We start from the raw sequence: 17,763 nt of genomic DNA, 5'->3' as shown, positions 1-17,763 counted from the left end.
AGTCAGATAATCCATGCAGAGAGATTAGAACAGGGCCTGGGATATAGTAAGAACTAAATAATTTTAATTGTTTTTGGTGGTTGTATGTACATTTGTAAATCAGTGAACCACATAAAATAGCCTAGCTACTTAATATTTTTATGATAATCTACTCTTAAGCAGCATATTAGTTTTTATTCAGAAGAATAAGTATCATATATTAACTAAACCTTAATTCAAAAATTTCATTCCATATTCTTGGCTGACAACCAGATGGCAAATTTAACTCCTTGGCCTACTGGGCAAACACATTCCAGGAATCAGCCCCAAATGTCTGTCATTTGTGATATTCACAGATCCCCAGGAGATAGAGCTTTCTTTAGTGGGCCCCTTAAAATATTCACCCACATGAACATTAGCATTTGTTGCCTTGTGTTAACTTGTGAGGAGGTTAAAGTTTCATGTATAGGGAACCCTGAAAATATACATAGTTATAACAGAAATAACAACCCAGGTTGGATGCCCCCGCACTACCTCAGCCTGATGCAACATCTGTTTACTCTGGTCTGGTCTGCAATAAAATATGCAAACTTGCCGTAGCAACCACTGCACCAGGGAGCATACATGTGTTTCTCAGATAAGGAGCACTTTTTAAAAAAAAAACAAGCATACAGAAATATGTTAGTTGTAGAAATACAATGAGAGTTTCTGCAAATAGAAATGTGTATGGTAATAACATTTCTAAGTACTTATTATTTACAGTAGGAATCGTACAGGTGTGGTGTGTTTGTATGCGTAACAGTGACTCTGGCAAAGAATACACCACCATAGCAATGTAAGAATTTGGGTTAATGGCCATCATTTTATAAAAAACATGATATGTAAATATAATGCCTTATTTTTATTTTGTTTAATATTTTCTGAATGCATTTGTTAAAAGTGAACTTTGAGGAAACTGAAACAAACCCACTCTGAGACACCTATTCCTGAAAAACAAGCAAGAAACATTTCTTCTTTTTAGTGAGAAAGTGGTTTGTGCTTTATTGTCAAGTGGGCAGATGACTGGGTCTTCTTTTGGTCTCAATATTTGGTATATTTGGTGGCTTAAATCCCACAAAATTTGAAGCCCATCACACTTGACTATTTCCTTACGTTCTCTACTCAAAAGTTTGTTGCCTTCATTTATTTTTCTCACTTAATTTTGGTGGAGAGCAAGGCAGTAAAAAAAGGTACTCACATGGTTTTTCAAATTGTTTCTCTAAATTTTTTGCAAAACCTAAAATACTTACAAATTTAGAAATTCAAAAATACATACATATATAATATTAGTTTTATTGAAAAAATTACAAAGAGGCACCAATTAGTTTTTTATTTCAATTCTGATCAAAGATTTTAAAAAGTGACTATGCAGGAAATAACAGCTCGGCGGGATTTGAAGGTACAGAATAACCTCTCACCAGATGAGAGGGTTAAATTTCTGAAAAGTCCGTGACAAGAGAATTACAGGATGAGTAATTTCACAGCTTATGGGGAGGATATGGTTACATGGTTGGGGCCGAGATCGTGTGGATTGGTAAAATATTTTTACATTCACAGAAATAAAAATATTACCAATGATATTGCTACATATTAATGCAATTAAACTTTAATTTTTCAGCTTTTGTTTATTAAAATGTTCTCAGTCTTACATTTTGCTGTTGCATAGCTAATTATACTTAAAAATGAATTTCTATTAAATAAATAACATATAATACTAATGAAGTAATAGAAAAGTATTAATAAAGCTGAAGGCCCTTTAAAAAGTATTTTCCAGTATATATGTCTAGTGTAAGCATAAGTCATTAAATTCTCCTATCTTTTCGACAGTTGAACAGAATAAAGAGAACTCAGACTAAAGTTAAAAGGTTGTAGGCTTTGGGAAAGGTTTGCTATTGACTTTCACCTTGGAAAGCAGAGCCTGCATGTTCATCTGGCATAGTAGCAGGAAATGCTTGGAAGTGTGACCTTCATAACCCACTCTAATGTCTTTTCTTACGGGATAAACAAATGGTGGGGTCATTCCTCTTCTAGGAGTCTTTTGTCAGCTATCAGTAGACGTCTTACAGGGGTGTGTCAGTGAGCTTTGCCACACCACAGCCTTAAGGGCAACTTAGATAAGTCACAAAAACTATGGCGCACCTCTCCATGACTCATATTTTTCAGTCATTCCAAACCATTTACCCAAATACTAGATATTTAATATATAATAAAACGTAATAATATAAAATAATGAAAATAAAAATACTTAATATAAAATATTATTTATATGCTGAATTTTTACTTTATTTTTATTGTTTATTCTATTACAGTTTTCCCAGTATTTTTCCCCTTTTGCCCCCCTCCACCCAGCCCACCCCTTTCTCACACAGTCAATCCCTTCTCCATTGTCCATGTCCATGGGTCATACATACATACATGTTCTTGGACTATTCCCTTCCCCTTCCTTCCACCATTTCCCTCCTCTCTCCTCCCCTCCTACAGCTATCAGCCTGTTCCATGTTTCTATGCCTCTGGTTCTCTCATTCTTGTTAATTTATTTTGTTCCTTAGATTCCAGCTATAAGTGAGATCATATGGTATTTGTCTTTCGCCAACTGGCTTATTTCACTTAACAAAATAGTCTCCAGTTCCATCCATGCTGTCACAAAAGGTAGGCGTTCCTTCTTTCTTTCTGTTGCATAATATTCCATTGTGTAAGTGTATCACAGTTTTTCAATCCACTCATCTACTGATGGGCACTTGGGCTGTTTTCAACACTTAGCTATTGCAAGTAGTGCTGCTATGAACATAGGGGCATGTCAGTTCTTTTGAATTGGTGTGTTGGGATTCTTAGGGTATATTCCCAGCAGTGGAATCACTGGGTCATAAAGTTCCATTTTTAATGTTCTCAGGAAATTCCATACTGTTTTCCACTGTGGCTGCACCAGGCTGCATTCCCACCAACAGTGCACTAGGGTCTGCCTTTCTCCACATCCTCACCAGCACTTGTTGATTTATTAATGATAGCCATTCTGACAGGTGTCAGGTGCATCTCTGGGATGGCTAATGATGTTGAGCATTTTTCATATGCCTCTGGACCATCTGTATTTCCTCCCTGGAGAAGTGTCTGCTCAGGTCCTTTGCCCATTTTTTAATTAGGCTGTTTGTCTTCCTGGTGTTGAGTTGTATGAATTCTTTATCTATTTTGGAGATTAAAACCTTGTCTGATATATCAGAGGCAAGTATGTTCTCCCATATAGTTGGTTCCCTTTTCATTGTGATGATGGTATCTTTAGCTGTGCAGAAACTTTTTAATTTGATGTAGTCCCACTTGGGTTTTTTTTCCTTTATTCCTCTTGCCCTGGGAGATACATTGGCAAAATTATTGCTGTGCGGGATGTCTGAAATTTTACTGCCTGTGTTTTCCACTAGGACTTTTATGGCATCATGACTTATATTTAAGTCCTTTATTCATTTTGAGTTTATTCTGGTGTCGGAATAAGTTGGTGGTCTAGTTTCATTTTTTCTTTTTTGCATGTACCAGTCCAGTTCTCCCAACACCATTTATTGAAGAGACTTTACTCCATTGTATATTCATGACCCCTTTGTCGAACATTAATTCAACATAAAGGCATGGGTTTATTTCTGGGCTCTCTATTCTGTTCCATTAATCTATGTGTCTGTTCTCAGGCCAGCACCAGACTGTCTTGATTACAGTGGCCTTGTAGTACAGTTTAATATCAGGTAGTGTGATTCCTCCAAATTTGTTCTTCTTTCTCAGGATTGTTGTGGCTACTCAAGGTCTTTTTTGTTCCATATAAATTTTTGGAATATTGTTCAAGATCTGTGAAGTATGCCATTGGTATTTTAATAGGGATTGTGTTGAATCTACAGATTGCTTAGGGTAGTATGCAAATTTTAATGATGTTAATTCTTCCAGTCCATGAACATGGTATCTGCTTCCATTTATTTGTATCCTCCTCATTTTCTGTCTTCAGTGTTCTATAGTTTTCCCAGTACAGGTCTTTTACCTCCTTGGTTAAATTTATTCCTAGGGACATTTGTTTTTAAGGCAAACCAGACTTGCAGAATGAGAAAAGCAAGTGCTTTTTTCTTCCTTAGACATTATTTTTTTATTTTTTATTGAATTTATTGGGGTGAATAAAATTATATAGGTTTCAGGTATACAATTCTATAATACATAATCTGTACATTGTATTGTGTGTTCACCACCACCTTAGACATGATTTTTTGATGATCCTTGGCAAAACTGTTACAATATAGACCCCCAAAATGAAATGTTTTATTACTTAGCTTAAATAGAATGGTAAATTTCATTTTTATTTCTTATTATGGAAAATCTCAAATTCGTACAAATGTAAATGGGATAACATAGCGAAACCTCACATGTGCATTATCTAGCTTCAGAATTATTGACCATGGCCACTCTTATTGCCTCTAAACTACCACCCCTCCCACCCATTATTTCAAAGCAAATCTGAAATACATGATTTCCTAGTAAATATATCTGTATATATCAAAAACAGAAAAGTACTTTTTAAAAAGTAGTCATGTGTCACCATTGTTAAAGTCAAAACATCCCCTACTGATTGCTGTGATGTCTTGCAATCCTCGAGAAAGCCGAGGTAGCTCCCAGTGATTGGACCAGCACACGTTTTGAAACCTGACTGAATGGCTGCTCCAGGTCAGTCAGGTTCTATGAGGAAGAAGTGTTAGGTAAATCATGGAAGATTCACTTAGAAAGAAGGATATTTGGGCAAACTTGGGCAAAATGTAGGCCAGAAGATCCTCAAGGAAACAGGCAAAGGAATGACAAGAAGTTGCAACTTGTTTTTTAACGAAAAGCAATTTTATGAGATTGAAGGAGCAGAATACTGATGTTTCAAAATTACATTTTAAAGGTTGGATAAATCAACAAAATTCAGAATATGGGAAATTCTGTAGGACATATGATGCATCATCAAGTAAATTGTAAAAGGAAAAAAAGACAGATTGAGGGTGGTTGAACATACAAATTAAGACAGACTTAAGAGACAGACATATCAACCAATGAGTGTATGAACACTGTTTGGATTCTGATTCAAAGAAACTAAGGGTAAAACAAAAAGTGAGAGACAGTCAGAGATATTTGAAAACTGTGGAAATGTAATAACATTAAGGAAACGTTGGTTTATTTAAGGTGTTATAATATTTTAGTTTGTCTTAAAGACTTCTTTATCTTTTTGAGATACATGCTGAATCATGTTTGGATCAAATTATATGGTGACTTGGATTTGCTCAGAAATAGTCTAGTAATGATTGTGGTAGGCATAGAGGGCAGAGAGATGTGGGTACGGATGAAATACAACAGACAAGCATTGAACATTGTGGAAGCTGGGTGAGGATGGAATTTCGTTATACTATTCTCTACTTTGGAATATGTTAGAAAGTTTTCATATTAAAAAAGTTTAAACTTCTTAGCTTAGAACTACTATAATGTATGTCTTGATAGTCCTTCCAAAAGTTTGAAAGCAGAATGAAGATACTATAAATTATTTCAGCCAACCAGAAATTTCTATTAACTAGCAGTTATGAGTTTTGCCATTATAGTTGAAGTTAACAATGCTGAGCACACTGAAACATTTTTAAAAGGCTCTGGCTGTATTCTAATTCTTTGAAAATTGACAGTCTATGGCTAGTATGATTTCTTCCTAACCAGAATATTGCATTCATTCCCTAATTAGTTAGAAAGAGTTTCAGTATATCCTTAGCTAGACAAGTGAGACTTTTGTGCAGAAATTTCCCTCTTCTGTGGCTGTGAAATTTGTGCGTGTCCATGTGCACATGTGCACCACACCTAACTTTTGATGACATCTTCAAAAATTATGAAACACTTACATACACACAGCTCCAATCACCTAACAAGGAGTAATTATTTAAGGTGTGGCCTCTGGACAGAATGAAATCAGAATCTGCCTGGGACTGCATCCTTTATCCCAAACCCAATCTACCTTGCTATTAACTCAAAGTATTGTTCTGTTTGTAATAACTATAATTGCATGCTGTGGTCTAAACAACCATTGTTAGATCTGTAATTCAAAACACAGAAGGGGTTTGTTTAGACATCAGTGTAACCAAAATAAGTGCGAATGGCTATGCCCTTGATTGGCCTGAAGCCATGGTTCAGTGCAACGTCAACCAATTTATAGGGAAATATCAGAAAGCATAAAGATTTTGAATGTGTAGATCAAACAACCAGCTCATTTGTTGCAATTTTCACTTTTCTCAGGCCACAGGTTGTATTTGTAAATAGTTCAAAGACAGATGACTCATCCTGAGGCTATTTTAATTACTCTTTGAAACTAATGTCTAGCATTTGTTCCCTTCTTTATAGAAATTCATTCAGCATTTGATTACCTCATACCAAAAGAAAATCTCTGCCAAGCCACACATATTTCTATTAGATCTGAGAAGGAAAGGACCATCCTGTTCCAATCTGTTTGGGTCCAGTCTCAGTGGGTGGGCAACTGGAGACCCTCTCTTCCTGGCTGATAGGTATAGAGGCACCATGCCCCTTCCTATGGCAGCAGTTAGGGTTCAGAGACACAGAGAAGCCTAAATGATCGAGTTTTGTGGTCTGCATCCTCCATATCTGTGAATGTTGTGAAGTCTAAAATCTCAGTTTTTAAAGTTCTCATTAGTAATAATCATATTCATGATAGCCCAGCACTGTGCCAAACACACCACATGTATCAAATCAGTAATATGTCAGCTTTGGGGTAGGTATTATTATTATCCCCATGTTACAAGTAAGGCAACTAACACTAAAGAAGATTGAGGAACTTGTTTGAAGACCCAAGCTAGTGAACAAATGGCTGAGTCGGGACTCACACCCCCATGTCTGACTGCAGAGCCCGGCTTCTAACAATACTCCATTACCATTGGGAGCCTACTTTGTGGGGGGCATTATTCCTAGCAGGGTCACCGGCTTCAAGACCTATGGAAGTGAACTGGGGAGCTCAGCAGGAGAGCTAGGGCAAATTCAGCAGCTATCATGGAGAAAGAACGATACGAGAGAGCAGGGGGTTCCAGGCAGGAGAAATGGGATCAGAAGTTTGGCCCCCAAACAACTAGAGTTCACTTTAGCTCAAATGGAATGTTTGTGGAGAGTCTGGCTGAGGCTGACCTTGACTGCCAGGTTAAGGAGTTTAAACTTTATGGAATCCTGGTATGAAAAATAATGCAAAGCATTATTTGCATTATTTGTTTCATTCTTCTGAGTGGGGATACTGCTATGTTACTACACAATTGTTTGAAAGTAAAGTTAGCACTTCATTTTTGTCTGTATTGATATAGTACACGAGGCATTTCTATTTTACTTTTCTTTCAGAAAAACTCAATTTCTTCTCCTTAAAGAAAAAGTTCAAAAAGCCAACAAGCCTTCCCATCACCCCTTAAAAAGCAATGCCTGCCGTGTTGGGCGCCACAGCCTGGGTGTTTACACCTCCTCTCATGCCCCACTGACTGGCGCCGTCAGTCACGCAGGTCACCGCGTAGCACCAGAGAGGCAAGCGAAACTCAGTGGGCCTTTGTCCAGTCTCTGGTTTAGAGTGAAGGGTTCATTCCCTCAAGATTACCTGGCTGATTTGTCTGCCCTCCCACCTGCTGTGGGACCTTACAGCACACACACCGGAGGTAGGACCCACAACAGCCTGCAAGGGGATGCGTAGTGCCTACTGTCTACACAAAATGAAATAAATCATAAAGACAGCACATGCGATTGTGTGGCATTTCGGGAGATTCAGAAGAGCAAATCTGCCGGTAAAACGAGTTCTGAATTATTTGAGCCATGTCAGTCTTTTGCATGTTTAGCTTTAGAACCAGCATCCCCTACCTGCCCTCCATCCTCCGGTAGGGGGTGGGAAAAGGGCTATTTTTCGAATAGTAGAAATCACTAAAGGTGACGACTTAGGGCAGTGCCTTCAGTTAGATTTGGGTCCAGCCAGGGCTCCAGACTGATAGCTTGTGTTATTTCATGAATTATCAACATGTCTCTGAGAGCCCAGAATGGGAAATTCTAAAAACTCAAAGGGGTGTTTACACTCCTAGATAGCAGTGGATATTTTGTTCTCTCCTTGGCTGGGAAGGCAGGCTGGTGGTGGGGAGAGCTCTCCAATGGGGGCTGGCTGAAGGGAGGGGTTGCACCTCATTGTCCTAGGTACTATTCAGAAGTGATGCGCTTCCCGTAGCTGGTCCAGCCACCAGTGTCCAGGTTCCCCATGCTTGTGAGAATTCAGGTGAAGACTAACATTCTCATTGTAAAACCCGACTTAAACCACCTCTGGGAAAAGCTGCTCCCACGGGCAGGGGGGCTGAAAGGACAGAAAAGCATAACACCGACCATCTCTGGGCCCTTGATAGTTGCCCTGGGGCTAAAGATGCTGCTTTGACTCCCTGTGACCTGTGTCAAACTGAACAGCCACTTGCTGTCACTTCCAGCCATGCCTCTGTCCCTGACTTACCATCTACGTGACTGAACATAGACAGGCAGGGGATCTCCTGTAGCAGACGCATTGTTTTTATTAGTCTCAAGAAATCTGAGTTGTCTGAAGAGAAAATCACAGATTATTATATGGGTGTGAAATTTTTTAAATGTGCCAGATTTCATACCTTATTGTCTAAATACATACTTTTCTCTGCCCTGCGCTGTTTCTTCCTTCCAACCCTCCAGTGGCATCTGTTTTGGATGGAGATGCAGTTCATGCATGCTTCTGCCCTGTCACACTCTATTTGAAGAGAAAAGCTTACTCAAACTTTGTCCTCACACTTTGTACCTCACCAAGTGGCTTCTGCACTTCTTTAATTCAACTGAAGCTCTAAATAAGTATACCCATTGAGAAAAGAATCATACCATTAAATGTAGTCAAGCAACTGGGATACTACTCAGCAAGGAAAAGGACCCAACTATTGGTCCAACTTGAATGGATCTCGAAAGCATTATGCTTAATGGGAAAAAAAATCTCAAAAAGATCATGTACAGTGTGGTTCCTTTTATGTAACATTCTCAAAATGATTTAAAAATATAGACAAGGAAAACATGTGGTGGCCGGGGATTGGGAGAAGGAGGCGGTGTGACTAAAGGCGTAGCATGAGGGAGATCTCTGGGGCAGCGGAAGTTCCGTATCTCGGTTGTGCTGGTGGCTACACAAGTCTGTCTGTGATACAAATGACATGAAAGCTAGACATACATATTGTACCCAAGCCAATGTCCTGGTGTTATTATTGCAAGAAAATTATATCTAAGTAACCATTAGGTTCTATATATGACCTTCAAAATAAAAAGGTCATATATATAATTATATATATATACACACACACACACCTATACTATATATATGTGTGTGTGTGTGTGTGTATATATCAACCAATAGTATGGACATCTCTGTACAGCAAGTATAAATATACCATAGCAACACTGGCCATAAAAGTGTCAGATATATTTTTTAAGTGTACTGTTACTAAAAAACTGCTTCAAAAGACAGAAAAGAATAAAACGGTGATGCATCGTGCTCTCAGGACTATGAGCGCCCCGTTTAGGTAGTGCTCTGAGCCGTCTGATTGCATCTCAGGCATTCACAAAGGCCTGAAACACAAACTCCTTTAGTTACATCACTTTAACAATCAAGGTCAGTCTGGTCATAGAATTTACAAGAACACTCACATCCATACAGCACATTCCTCCCATATGGAAAAACTCCAGAAGATAAGATCATAGCCTGTGTAGCCATGCAGGAAACATTTCTTAAAACAGACAGGGCCACCACAGGGATTCTAATGAATCCCTCCCTCTTCCCTCATTTTTCAGTTCTTTGCTCCTTCCCCTTCCGGGCTCCTCTCATTCACTCGCCTCGTGTCTCCAGCAAAGTCAAGCAAAAGCAGACAAACCTGTGAGCAGTGCTGTGTCCCTGAAGGCACTGGCCTCCCTCGCTCCTCCTGGCTTGCCCACCACGACCCAGCTCATGCTCCCTGAGCCCTGTGCACGACCGGGTGGCCCAGTGGCCGTTCAGGACACAGGTGTCACTGGAGAGCCAGGAGCCGCCAGCCACCAGCCACTGCGGAGATGCTGCTGGGCGGGAGCACCGGCACTGCAAACAGAGCGGCGGCCCGACCAGCTGTCAGCCAGCCTGGCCTCTGGTCAGGTACATCTTTTTCCTTTTCCTTCTTTAACATTTTTATAGTACTGTGAGTGTACCCAATGTTATAAAAGTATGCCAAAACAAAGAGCAAAGTCCTTGTCCTGAGGAGCATGCAATGTAAAAGGGGCAATGACGCAAGGCAAAATGACAAGACAAACACAGGCTAAGTAGACGAAATTAAGTGTGAAAGGTAAGATAGAATCAATAAGACTTTCAATGGACCCAAAAATGGAAAAACTAGGTCAGGGCCCCAACCCCTCATAGCAGCAAATAGAAATAAAAACTTACAGTAGTAGCAATAGGAAAGGTAAGGTTGTAGGAGTGTTTATTATGTACCATGCAGTATGAGCGAGCCAGTTCTGTAAGGTAGGTACTATTGTATCTATTTGAAAACCAGGGTTTTAAAAAATGTTCATTTAGCAAACGCTTCTAATGCTCACAAAGTGCCAAATACGAATCTAAATGCTTTATATATATTATCTCACTAATCCTCATAAAATGTTTATGGAATAGGAACTAGTCCCTTCATTTTTTCTTTATTTTTATTGTTGACACCATTGTAGACGTTCCTATTTCTCTCCCTTTCCCCACCCCACCCAGCCCCCGCCCCCCTTCCCTCTGGCCATCGCCGCACTGTTGTCTGTGTCTGTGGGTGATGCATATATGTTCTTTGGCTAGTCCCCTCACCTTCTTTCATCCTCATTTTACAGATGAAGAGAGTGAAGCAGTCAGGTTAAGTAACTCGCTTAGGGTCACTCAGATAGAATGTGGCAGAACCAAAATGTGATCACAGGTAATCCAAGTGCCAGAGCCAAGACCTGAGTCCAGGAAGCCCAATTCCATACCGACACTAAGATCCATGTCCACACACCTGGACTCCTGGGACTAGGCACTTAATCCTGCGCACCAATGCACACTGAATAAAGAATTTAATTCAAAAATGTTTATATTGCCTACCAATGAGGCACAAATTCACTTTGCAAAGGCCTTAAACAGTCTAATGAAAAAGTGTTTGGTTAAAGATAAATACTGTCAGGGGGGAAAGTGAAGCAGATTTTCATTCCTTCATTCATTCAGCAAATGCCCGAGGGTCTGTTTATGCCAGGAACTGTGAGAAGCACCGAGGTGACAGCAGTGACCAAAAGTGACAAAAATAAAACAAGGAAACTGGAGATGAAGTGTATCCAAATGATGGATACACATTAGATTTATCAGGCGCAATAGGGGCAAATACCCAACAGGAAATAGGAAACATTTCCATCTTATTATATAGGAAATGACATGATTCTGGGCTGGACTGGTCTACATATGCATCATGTAGCCCTTTTTTCCTTTTTTTTTTAAAGATGTTATTTATTATTTTCAGAGAGAGGAGAAGGGAGGGAGAAAGAGAGGAAGAGAAACATCAATCAGTTGCCTCTCACACGTCCCCAGCTGGGGACCTGGCCCACAACCCCTGCAGGTGCCCTGACTGGGAATCAAACCGGCGACCTTTCAATTCTCAGGTCAGCACTCAATCCACTGAGCCACACCAGCCAGGGCAGCCCTTTTTTTCATTTCCTCTCTTGTGTTTCCTTCATTTTAGTTATGATAGTAAGAGGAAAACACATTATCAAAGAACATTTAGTATGGACATATGTTAGCATTTCCAAACAATCCAGAAGTACCAACAGCTGTCACATACTGGGTGCTTCCTAAAGATCAGACATCGTTCCAAGCATTTTACACATCAACTCATTTCATTCTTATTACACATCTTATGAGGTAAGTACCATTATAATCTCAGTTTTATAGATAAAGAGATTGAAGCTCAGAAAGATTAAGAAACTAGGATATAGTAGCCAGGATAGAATGCTAAAGAGTGAAGGATTTAATCTACTAACTGAAATTCGGTTTGGGGTTATTCGTAGATTTCATTCACCCTCTGAGTTCCCTTCCTAATAATAATATGACTTGCAGTATTTTAAAAGTTTGACAAGGTGACGAGACATATGCAGGTCACTGAGCCTAGAAGGAAAAATTGGTATAAAAGGTTCCTGAAGGGAAAAAAAGGACATTGGGAGTTAAGTTTTCAAAGTCTGTTATCAAAGCCAGATTCTCAACTGGCATAAACATCTAACTGTTATTCCTTACCATTAGTCCATCCCCCATCTCACTTTATATTTTAAATACATTTTTACTTCTTAACTCCTCTATAATACACTGAAATAAAAAATAAAGCCCTAAAAACTAAAATGAAGAGAGAAATCCTTGCCTCCCCCATAGTGACCGCTTGAGGAAAGCACAGAAGAGCATCTGTTTGGAAGTCTTTTTCGTGACTGTGAGGGTTGTATCTCTGCTGAAATAGAACAGCCCCTTGAGGACCAGGGAAATAACTTGGTTTTTCCAGGCAGAGGGCAACAAAGTCCAGTTCTTCTGTTTGTGTATGTGTTTTAAAACACTAACATTATAAGGAGTCTAAATAACTATAATTCTCTATTACAGAGCCCTAAGAAAGTGATAAAATAATAAAATATATTGCTAATTCCTCAAATAATGTCCTTTCATTCAATGCCATTTTAGAGGAGCTTAACTCTTGTTTATGTCAGTTGGCCTGTGGTAACCTGTGGTAAGACTGGTTTTGTTACATGCCCTTCTGTTTAGAGTTGCAGAACCTGTCCACCACGTTAAGTGAGGATGGTCATTTTGTTCCCTAGTTACTTCAGAATGTCATGGGGGGTGCAGACACTTGCAGAGACAGCACACAAAGACCTCCTAGGTCGCACCTTTCTCCCAGCCACCTCCCTTGCACCCTGCCCTTCTTGGTACTGAACTCCTATGTCCCCAGAGGGGCTCTCACCTTCTCCTTTCTCTGTGCAGACTGCTCTCCCTGTTGAGAATCCTCTCCTACTTCTCTTGCCTGGCTAACTTTTATTTCTGCTTCAAAACCTAGCTCAGGCATCAGCTAGTCTTGAAATGTTCTCTGACCCCTTTTCTCAGCCAGGTTCAGTGGCAGTGCACTCAAATCTGATTTCTCCCTGGCCCTCAACATGCTGTTAGTGTAACTGTTGCTTTATTCTTCCCCCCTTCCAGACTGATGCATGTAGTTAACAAACATTTCTTGAGCACTTAGTATTTGCCCAGGACTGGGGTAGGTGTCAGGGAGACAGGGATAAAGGAAACTCCCTAATACAGTTTCTGAAAGACAGTGATGCTCAATGGTTATTTGTGGGATGCATAAATGGAATTAGGTCATTGACAAAAATAGCGGAAGGGAGACCTGAGGAAGATTTGCAGTCATATGACAGTGATTCGATTTTTCCATTCTCCCATCTCTCACATCCTACTCTTTTATGCAACACCTTTCTAAGCCTCTTCTTTCCTCAAGTGTCTCTACCCCTGGAAGTCCTTCTCTCACTGCTGCCTTTGCTGGAGGCAGGAACTTTGACAGAGAAGAGACATAGTTCTGATCCAGCACTGTCACTTACTAGCTATGTGACCCTTGGCTCTTTCCTTAATTCTCTGAGCTTCAATATCCTCCTCCATAAAATGGGGAGAACCGACACCTATAATAACATGGAGGGCTGTGTGAGGACTGAATGTGATCCGCATAGGTAAAGGGCTTAGCTCAAAGGCTGGCTGAGGGGGTCCTCCCTTCCTTTCTTTCGCTCTCCCCCATGCCCGTCCCTGACCCTTCCTACAAGATGTCCTCAAGGCAGTAGTGGCATGCAAGGTCATTTCGGGTGATACATGGAAGCGCATTTTAAAAAAGTATTACTTTGATATATATTAAGATATATCAACCCTTATTAAATATTAAATATAATTATATATGAAATATATTAACCCTCATTAAACCTTATTAAATCTTTGATTTTTATAGAAATCATTGCATTGGCTATATAAAATGTAAACTAAGCAGGCTTTAGGTTTTTAAAAATAGTTAGAAAATATCAGTAAGTCAGTATGAAGGGTAGGGGAAAAAGGAATAGATGCCTGAAAAACACTGATGAAAATGAACAAAGGCAATAACATAGAAGAAGGAAAACATTTAGAATAGAGTCCACAAGCTGCTATGCTGATTACGCTTGCTTTCAGCGTTTGCTATGCTGATAGGTAGCCATAGTTGTAGTAGGCGTTTCTCAATATCACCTCTTTAAAAAAAAAAAACAAACCAATCTGGGGGCTGCAAAGATTTAGTCTTCAGTTGCATGATTATGCATTGACTTTCTTAAGATAGGGGTAGCCTGCAATGGACCAAAAGGTCAGCTTTGGGTCCCTAAAAAGTCGCCTGTCTAGTTCTGCCCATGATAAAGTACAATCCGAAGTGAAAGAGAATTGTTCCTTTATATTTACGAAAAACTAATGTCCACATAGAACTTCCAAAGATGTTCTGTGCTCCCCACATGTGTATCTATCTCCCTTTCCTAACCTTTAAGATAGATATAATAATGGAATGTATCTCCTAAGGTTCTGAGAGTAAATGCTAACATAAAAGAAGCACCTGGGGATATAAAGAGATATATGTATCACTGAGATCATTAGTCTAGCAGAGACCAGCCTCCCCAGAGCACTGAGCACTGCAGCCCGGGAAGTTACTTATCCCCTGATGCCAGTCTTCCTGCTTTTGGGTGTTTGTGATAAAATCAGCTTAATCAAGGCTGCCTGTGTCTGAACACCTGGTATTCAGTAATTTGGGAAGATCACATGTTTTCTTCAGTATCTCTGTCCTTAAAAACTTCGACCAAGAGCACAGATTTTTCTGTAGCTTCGTTTGTTCGAATTTGAGAGGCGACATCACTCACACACACGCTCATGTGCCTTGAGAGACAGTCAGTCCATCAGTCTCACTGACTCTTTCAGACACTTGTTTCCCACTGCAACCCCCACCCCCCAAAGTTAAGGTCTACTACAAAAGGCTCTAACCAAAGCTGAAACAAGCCCAAGCGACAGCCCTGGCCACCAGGCCTTGGAAATTGTGACCTTAGCAATTGTGATCTAGGTGTAGGATGCTCTCTTTACAGCACAACCCATTTTAGTCCTAATAATTGTGCTGCAGGAAAGCAGCCGAAGATGACTTAAGAAACCAGGAAACTGGGAAGCAGGCCTAGCCGCTCTCCTCTTCGTTAGTTAAGGTGAGAAGCTGCAACTCTCCCAAGCGGATCACGAAGAGCGCAGACCTGGGAAGTGCCCAGCCCTGTTCAGCCCGCAGCCCCACGGCAGCAGCTGCCGCCTCACCCCTACTCTCGGGATCTAAGGCCCCCCTGAGACAGGAAGAGATGCACTTTTGCACCCAGAAACAAACAGTAGCAGTCAACCTTTCCCCTTCTAAAGCCTCTGCGGGGGTCGCCGGGTCCGCGCCAAGAATCTCAAGGCCCCCGACTACTGCGCCCTCACTTCCCCGCTCACGCCCTGGCACAGCAGGGACAAGGGTTCCCTGGCCTGGGTTTCCCGAGTTTAGTTCGTCCCCTTTCCTCTAACCAAATCGGCAACTCGCTGTGCATCTCCTGGGCTGGTCCTGGCACGCACAGAGAACAGGGGGACTCACGGGTACCCCCCCCACGACACTCAGCACCTCCACCCCCACATGGCCCCCATGCAGGTCGCAGAGCTCACCTGTACCTCCCCTCCGACGGCGAAGAGCCAGCCCCTCCCGCCCTCTGCCCCCCGCGAACAGCTGGCTGGTCCCGGTCCTCACTTCTCTAGTCTCCGGACTCGGAGATGCTCCCAACTCACCCAGGCGCTCCGAGTCCGGGCTCCTTTCTCTCTCCACTTCATTCATTCTTTTTTCTCCATTTTTCCTCCCACTGGCCCCTCTTAGGGTCTGGACTCTTATCGTTCTTGCCTTCTCCCCTCCTCACTGGACTTCCCCACTCTCCCCCGACGTGCTCTCTCGGTGCTGCAGACTTCATCACTTTTCACACCCGGCGTTTCTGCGCCCCTGCCGCCTTTCCAGCGCGACCACTACCCCACCTGCTTCCAACCTGACTGCGCACGCCCCACCCACCGCACCCCCCACCACGACCCCAGTCGAGGACCCTGGACCCAGCACTGCTCTGGCTTTCCTCCTCCCTTGAAGGAGACCCCCACCTGGGGAAACCCGCTGGCCTCTCGGGTGGCCCAGCTCTCAGGGACGACCGGTCTATTTTAAGTCCTGCACCCAGTCCCCCCACGCTGAGGCCTTGGGCACTGGTCCCGCGGCTCGGGTAACACCTTGCCAGCTCTATCCTGAGCTGATGCGGAGCCAGCGCCCGATAGGCAGGCTGCACGGCCACGGGCCACCCAACTCAAAATCCCAGCGCTAAGGGAATCCCGGAGCCGGGCGACCCCACATTCAGCCACCCCCTTCCCGCCCCCGGGGACAGGCGGCCGTGGCACAGCCACCTCTCCTTGCAAAGGGAGTCACTCGAGCCCTCCCAGGCAGACTCCTCTACCTCCGAGTTACTTAATTTCTGTTCTGTCGGTCATTAGCCTGCAATAAGCCACCCAGAGTGTGGTCCTTTAGAAAATAATAAGAAGAACTCGGGATTATCAACAAGTTACGAGGAGCCGCAACGCCTAACCTAAGCCCCAGACGGTTGAGAGACGGGCTGCACACGTGTGCGTGTTTCCACACGCGCGCGCGCGCGCACACGCGCACACACACACACACCAGCTAGGATCTAGCCACGAGTTTGCATATTGACAAGTCTCTAACAGAAAATATAAAAACTTTCACTCACCTGCCTTTTTTTCTACCCTCTCCAGATTGGGATCCAGGGGAAGTATCGGAAAAGGGTGGATTGAGCGAACCTTCTTCCTTTTCTTTTCGCCTAAGAGTGGAAATTTCCATCATGTGATAGGGGGCAGCATCCCCAGTGTCGCGTTTCCTGTGGACCCTCCCTTCCAGCCCAGCCACCAATCGTCAGGCAGCAACCTGAGATATAAACAAAAGCATCCTCCCAGGTGGGGCTGAGCTGTCTGTTGTCCCCAGGAGCAAAGCCTGAGAGCTGCGAATCCTCCTGCTCCCTGTCCTGGGTTCCCCCAAACACAGATCTTTGTGTGACTGGGGGTTTTGTTTGTTTGTTTGGACGATTAAGTTTCTTCATTAGTCAAGGTTGCATTTATGGAATCTGTCCTTTATGCGGAAATACACGTTGATCCTCATTTTGAAGTCTGTAAGAGTCTTTCTGGTAGGTGGCGGAAATTCCTCTGGGTTTGAGGGTGTTACACCTGAACTTAACATAAAGAAGAAAATTAATAAACATATGGGGAAGGGACACAAATGAAAAACCTGTCATTCACAGTTAAAGTCACCTTATGCAAGAGGAAAGTGGGGCATTATTTGCCTAACACTGAACCATGGGTAGGAGGCTTTCCTAGGGGTAATTTTTTTCCCCTGGGAGTCCAGTGTAAGCAGAATCCCCATTGTATATGAAAAAGAAATTAAGATATAACAAATGACATTTCAATTTCAATTCTGTTTATTAAAGTCACTACCTACCATTTTAAGTAAAAATTGTTTATATTAAGACCATTTTCTGATGTAAAGCAAAATTCTTGGTTCAAAGAAAGCTCATATATAACAGATATGTTCACAATCCCCTGTATAT

At 41.9% G+C, this 17,763-nt stretch overlaps 1 protein-coding gene across 2 annotated transcripts in view; it reads right to left on the bottom strand.

The window, feature by feature from the left end:
- The window catches only part of SLC38A4 (solute carrier family 38 member 4), a 65,888-nt gene extending 48,896 nt beyond the window's left edge, over positions 1–16,992 (bottom strand). The window contains exon 1 of one of the 2 annotated variants that reach the window (XM_045184187.3): positions 16,894–16,992. The gene's annotated coding sequence lies outside the window, so the exon portion shown is untranslated. Of the gene's footprint in view, positions 1–9,941; positions 10,194–16,893 lie in introns of those variants that run through there. The other variant, XM_024575774.4, reaches the window with a different exon arrangement.
- Between the last annotated feature and the right edge of the window lie 771 nt (positions 16,993–17,763).

Source organism: Desmodus rotundus, chromosome 3 (assembly GCF_022682495.2).
Source record: "Desmodus rotundus isolate HL8 chromosome 3, HLdesRot8A.1, whole genome shotgun sequence".
In the NCBI taxonomy this organism is placed as follows: Eukaryota; Metazoa; Chordata; class Mammalia; order Chiroptera; family Phyllostomidae; genus Desmodus; species Desmodus rotundus.
The sequence above is the reverse complement of the archived record's forward strand: the minus strand, read 5'-3'. Positions and strand labels throughout refer to the sequence as shown.